This window comes from Macaca nemestrina, chromosome 19 (assembly GCF_043159975.1).
Source record: "Macaca nemestrina isolate mMacNem1 chromosome 19, mMacNem.hap1, whole genome shotgun sequence".
Classification (NCBI taxonomy): domain Eukaryota; kingdom Metazoa; phylum Chordata; class Mammalia; order Primates; family Cercopithecidae; genus Macaca; species Macaca nemestrina.
The window spans coordinates 13,259,628-13,266,449 of record NC_092143.1 but is presented as its reverse complement, the minus strand read 5'-3'; the positions used below and the strand labels follow the sequence as shown (position 1 = coordinate 13,266,449).

Sequence of the window (6,822 nt, the reverse complement as noted above, 5' to 3'; positions counted from 1 at the left end):
ATCTTACAGTTTATTAACAGAGTCAGAACTCAAACTTTGGTTTCTCTAACCACAGGGCCTGAGTCCTTAATATCTCCTGCTGCATTAACTTTGGTTTCCATAGGGTCTAAGTCCTTAATATCTCCTGCTGTAGTTTATCTTTTTAGCCTCCTCTTTGATAAATTTGGTCAAGTAGTTTAACAATTTGTGCTCATTATCTCTTCTTGTTAAATGAGCATAATGTTTGCCGACTGGCTTATTCAAGGGAAACGTAGTTCTAATGACCATTTTTAAATGATAAAAAAAAAAACAAAAATAAACTATGAACAAAATTTATAACTTCAATCACTACGGTAGTAAAAAATGTTCTTATTAAAATGGAAATGCACTTACCAGTTCAAAATAGTTTTCAGCAAAGGCCAGAATAACTCTAGTAGATGACAACTGCTTGCAGCATTGCCAAACATTGATAGGCAGTTGACCTTGAAATCCTTTAATGACTTGAATATTAAGTTTTTTCCTTTTCTCAATATAGCTGTCAGCAATTCAGTGTAACTTCGTTTCTGTCCTAATAATTGATTTAGCATACTTAAAAAGACGATGCATTCATACCTAAATATTGATAATGCTTCAGTGTAACTTTCAAGGAGATAAAATATATTCAACTTATCTAAAATCTAAATATATTTATCGTAGTGAAAATCTGTTCCTTCATTCTTTTACTTCTGCATGCTACTATTATATAAAATATTTTATAGGCTTTTTAAAACTTATATATAGCCAACATTAGAAATATAGGGAGAAGATGAGTTCTGAGTGTAGTTAAGCAACTAATTCAAAGTCATATATTTAAGGCAAAAGAAACACAGGTCTCATAAATTCCTATTCATCTATTCTTTCAGATTCAGCTTTCCAGGTCTTAAATATATATGTAGTCTTTTATTTTACCTTTAAGGGTCATAGCATTTTACTTTCTCAAGATCTACTAAAAATGGCTTCATTCAAAGGTGAATATAATACTATTTTTACTATTTTCATTGAGGATTTCAACAATGCAGCAGTCATAAACACAGAACATCAACATGGTGCTTTAGATGTTCTTCCCTCTCCTCTCAGGTGGTAGTGCCACGCTCCTCGTGTTTAAAGGATACAAAGGGCCAGACTTTATCCCCATGTCCACACAGCCACAGCAGCATTTGTCATAGCTCCCATCTAAATGTCCTATCAGGGAAGGCATTGGCAGGGTGTTAAAATATAGCAGCGTATGTCAAGAGTTTTATCATTTATAATGACATATGATAGATCTTTATAACATTTATAACAGTCAGGTTATTTTTGACAACATACTTGAAAAGTGAGTTTCTATCCTTAAACTCATATAAAAGGTATCAGCAAAGTCTCTGATCTCTGGCATATAGAGTATGAATTTTTAAACAGTAATTTTCCATGGAAAACAGCATTCAGGCAAAGAGGGGATGCAGTTCCTGGTAGGAAAGATTCTAGCAAGATGATCACTAGTGAACTGGAATTTCATTCCTTTTATAGAGTTTGTTCCATAACGAAATTAGAAGTTGTCTCTTTAGGTTCCACTTTGCCGTAAACCTCTGACAAAACAGAGACACCATGGATCCTAGGCCTCCAGTTGCAATAATCAGGCTTCTAATTCCTTAACTCACTCGGCTGACCACTTGCCAGCCTCAGCTGCTCTGCACCCTTGCCCCTTCCCATGCACATACCGTGCATCAATGCTATAAACTGTCTGGCTAGTGAATAACTCTGGCCCTAGAAACCCAGCAAATTTCACTGCCATTCCTGGAGTTTCAATTACAACCTCTCCAATGATGTCTGAATTCTATTGATAGAAAGGAAGCCTCTCAATTATATTCCTTCTTTGGAAACTCTTCCTCAGTACTAGAGCCGTCATTATTGTTCTCTTAACACAGATATGTTGTAGGTGGAGGTAAATAATTCTTGGTAGACTATCCCTATTCAATTTGCTGCTTGGTTTCTGTCTCCTTTTTGGATCTTGATGCAATAAATAAATAATAACTGATAGAATTCATTAACTTTTTTTATATTCAAGAACTCAAATGCTTTATCCAAATTATCTCTACTACTACTATATCCATATTGATATACATAGCCAGAAAGGAAATGAGAATTTCAGCGTTTTACCAAAGTGATGGATGTGGAGTTGTAGCATGGACAACAAAGCTGAGGGACCATGCTCATAATATTATGCACACATATCAACTGCAAGAAATGATATGGAACTGACTTTTTTGAAGTCACAATATTATGTTTCTCTGTTATTTTTATACCTATAGTCATCACTTAGCATTAGTGTTCATGTTTAACATGTAAAAAGAGACCTACACCAGAAATCTTTTTTATGTATTTATTTTTTATTATACTTTAAGTGCTGGGGTACATGTGCAGAGCGTGAAGTTTTGTTACATAGGTATACACGTGGCATGGTGGTTTGCTACACCCAACAACCCGTCACCTACATTAGGTATTTCTCCTAATGCGGTCCCTCCCCTAGCCCTGCAACCCCTGACAGGCCCCAGTTGTTTCCCTCCCTATGTCCATGTGATCTTTAAAGGAATTCTACAATATGAAAAAATAAACTAGCAATACATACATTTAACTTTTTCTATTCTTGAGGCTACAACTAGTAATAATTATTATTATTTTCTTCATTAGTTGTGAATTGACTAGACTGTGAAAATATTCATGCAATAATATATATTTTCTAGAATGAACTTTGTATGAAATGTACAAATCTGTGATTCAGAAATGCCCTAATGAAAGCTCTGAAATGTCCTAATACAAACATGACAGCATATTTTTATATTTACTGTTGTCACAGTTTGATAAGAGTATTTACTTTATCAGATGAATGGCCTCTGACACTACTTTTGACTAATTTTATTAGTCATAAGATATCCACTTCTTGTTAGACATAGCACATATCCACACCATTAAAAGAGATAAACAGAGAATAAAACAAAACAAAGCAAATAAAATCCCAAGTCTATCATTTTGGGAGAAGGTAGGAAAATAAAAATTAAACATCAAATGGAAGGATTTAGAAAGAGCATACAAATATTGCAAAGACAAATTGAAAAGATGAGTTAAAGTCATACTTACTCCATCACGTGAAGTTAATTCCTCTCCTGTGCTTATCTTTATGTGTGACTCTGTCAAACAGTATATCTCCTTTTATTTACATATTTTAATTAGCAAAATGGATCTATTTATAGTCAATTTAAAATGATTTTAACTTATCTTTTCAAGTTATCTTGGGTAACAGGAAAGAGCTGTGGTTGGGTAATAGGGGCGTGTGAGTAGGTTCCTAGAGGAAACATCCAACTGTTCTAATAAAGAGATAAAGGAATGGTACATCTGTCTACATCACAGCTCAGCAGCTAGCCCATGAGAATCTCTGCCTTTTATCTGTATTTCTTACTCAAAAGATTTCAGCTGAAATGAGTGTCACTAATGGATGGATAATTAAAGCCAGATACATTTTGAATACACCATGGGTATTTGTTTGCTATTTATCAGTGCTTTTTTTTTCTTATCTCTTTTATGTCATAAGTTCCACTTGCTTTACCTAAGTCTAGAATGTCTCATAAGATAATTTGCTTCTAACTTTCTTCTATATTTTAGGCGTAATTCAAAATCCTTGAATGCTAAAACAAATACACGTTAAATCAATATAAAAGTAATGTTTCACCAAAAAAGAGAAACAAATCATAAACTTCTATTCACTTAAAAACATAACTGTAAATATTAATATATAAAATCAAAGTTACAGAATTATAAGGAGCTGCCAACAATTTTATAATCATAGGGAAAGATTTTTTAAAACTGTGTGTGTATTTGACAAACAGAATAAATAAAATCAATGTAAGGATATAGAAAGTTAAGTAGAAAAATTTGCAACTTTTATCTAAGGAAGATATATAGAATTTTATCTTAAATTATGGAAATATTATACTTCACATATATAACATTGATAAACATAAATCATGTAAAAACTCTCAAAGCAAGTCTCAACAAAAACAACACAACTGATATCATACAGTCCAAATTCTCTCACACTGCACAGTTACATTTAAAAGAAATTCTAATAATGATTTTAGAAAGAAAACATTTGGAAATATAAAACATATGACCTTTCAAGATCTCATAATTCAAATAAAACATCAAATAGAAAAGTTTTATGAAAAACTATATGTTCTTAAGTGGATTTAAAGAAACCTAAAGGTAAAGAAATAAGATCTAGACTAAAATAAAAGAAAATATTTAAATAGTAATAGCTTATAGCTAGCCAGTCAAATAATAATCTGATCAGAATATTTCCTGCCAAACATAAACAAGTTACCAAAATATCAATACAGAAGTCATCCGTTATCGTAATGGATCAAGCCAGTCACCAAAACACTATGCAATCACAACACTGATCAAGCATGCCTCTACCCTGTCTGATGCGTTCTGTTGTTTTCCTTTACTTGTGACAACTCTATCCCTGCTACATTCCTTATGCCCCCCTGAATTAAAAAAAAGAAAAGAAAAGAAAGATTAAAATGATAAATCCTTTGCCTCCTCACAGCATGCAACTGAATACATTCTCCAACTTTCTTGACCTTCCTGAAAAGCAACTAAGACACTCAAGTTTATTAAACACCAAGACAACATGGTTTCATTTAACACTTCCCTTCGCTTCAGCAAATTATAAACTTGACATTGACTACAGATGTGTTCTCAATGGTCTTTAAAGACCAAAAGCAAAAATTATGGAGTTCCAAAGACCTGGCCAAAAACTTTACTGCCACAGAGCAGCACACTAATTTTTGGAGTGGTGTGAAAATCAGGAACCCGTTGAACCTCCACCTGCTTGACACAATTCTTCCATAGCTATAAAATAGGTTTTTCCCTTTCTGCATAGAATAGGATCCTGGAAGAGAAAAATAAAAATAGAGAGAAAGTAATTTGATTACCTATAGGCAAGAAATTTTCTGTAATTTAAACAGATTTTAGACCTGAGCCCAAACAAGTTCAAAAAGGAGAAAAAGGAAAATGTAAATTACGTTAAGGAAATTTGTGGTGAATTCCAAACATCATATCTAAAATTTTCAGAGAGAAAGAACGATGACCTACAAAGACACAAACATGAGCTTGATACCACATTTTTCAAAAGCAATGTTGGATAAAAGTACAAATAGAGAAGTGTCAGGTTGTTTTTTAAAAAGTTTTAGGTTCTGGAATTGAATATTTAGCCAAACTGTCATTCAAATAGAAGGGCATGTTAAAAATATTTCCTACTATATTAAAAGTATCAAAAATACTTCCCCACAATCACATTGAAAACATGACATGTTTAAGGAAGAGGATATTTAAACTCAGAACATGCCTATAGATATTTATCAAACAAAAATTATAACTATTGGTAAGTATTTTGTCATATTTAAAAGAATAAAGTGAAAAAAAGGGGAAATATAGCTGTAGCAATTCAGAATTAAAGGAAATTTAATATTTAGATGAAGTCTATACAACAATGGAATTGTCGTGGGAGAACAAAAGACCTGAAGATGTGCTAAAGTTATTTCCTTATTAGGGAAGGGATATAGACATCGTTTAAAATATAATAAAAAGTTAATAAGAAATATTAAAAGCAGATCAAACTGAAATGTTACATTTAGTTCTAAAAAAGAGATCCAAATTGATAATTTTGAAAAATTAAATGGTTTAAACTCACCAGTTAAAAGATACCTCTGACAGTAAGGATACTGAATACTTTCCTGCAGTAATAACTAAATCCAATGGGTAAATCATTTTGTATCTCAGAATGCAAAGACAGGTTACAGTAATAAGTTATTTAAAGACAAGAATCTCTCTTGGGGAACGAGAGACTAATATTCACCTTCCTTCCTGTAGACTGCACCAAATTGCCAAATCTAGGTGTAGATGGACAGAGGACTAGGTCTGCCGTATACAGAAAACCTTTGATGAAGTAAGGAAAAAACAAGGAGCTTTTATTAGCTGCACTGATATTCTTCCATGTATCTCTGGAAGCCCCATCGGTAGAGACAGTCCCCCTACCTGCCAATAGTTCCCCAAAAGTCTTTGGCAAAATGCAGAGCAGCATGGAATACTTGTGGCTGGTCTGTAAAGAGAGGTATTCAGGTTTGTATTGTTTAGGAGACAAATTGTAAGAGACATTAACAGATGTAGACATTAACAGAAAAGAAATCTAAAGAATGAATTTATAATTTACTTAAAGTTATGCTATGAACATTAAGCCCAGTGTCTACAAGCAAAGCTATGATTTAGGGAATTACAGAGTTGATGATTTCAATGGTTTTTTTTGAGAACAAAATGTTTTACAAACAGACTCTAGAAACGTCACTAGAATGTGGCAGTTGCTGAATAAAATATTTGAATTTCAGAAGCTTGGATACTGAAAGGAGGCCTTTACCAACTGATTTTTGGAAATATCAATCTTCACTGGATATTAAACTCTCATTACTGAACTCTGTACCAGTGAGAAAACTGTGCCGATGAGGTGCTGCCATTAATCACTTAAATTAATTTCAAACTGTTAATTGTTACCACGGCTATAGAAAAATCAGTCTTTTCTGCCTGTAATCCCAGCACTTTGGGAGGCCGAGACGGGTGGACCACGAGGTCAGGAGATCGAGACCATCCTGGCTAACACGGTGAAACCCCGTCTCTACTAAAAAATACAAAAACAAACTAGCCGGGCGAGCTACTCGGGAGGCTGAGGCAGGAGAATGGCGTGAACCCGGGAGGCGGAGCTTGCAGTGAGCCGAG

The 6,822-nt window shown here is 33.6% G+C and overlaps 1 long non-coding RNA gene across 1 annotated transcript; it reads right to left on the bottom strand.

The window, feature by feature from the left end:
- Nucleotides 1-384: 384 nt before the first annotated feature.
- LOC105476965 (uncharacterized) lies at nt 385-6,591 on the bottom strand. Its single transcript, XR_984362.2, has 4 exons — nt 6,467-6,591; nt 6,091-6,154; nt 5,912-5,991; nt 385-547 (listed from the first exon to the last, which is right to left on the bottom strand). It is a non-coding gene; the product is annotated as an uncharacterized lncRNA (long non-coding RNA).
- Nucleotides 6,592-6,822: the final 231 nt, after the last annotated feature.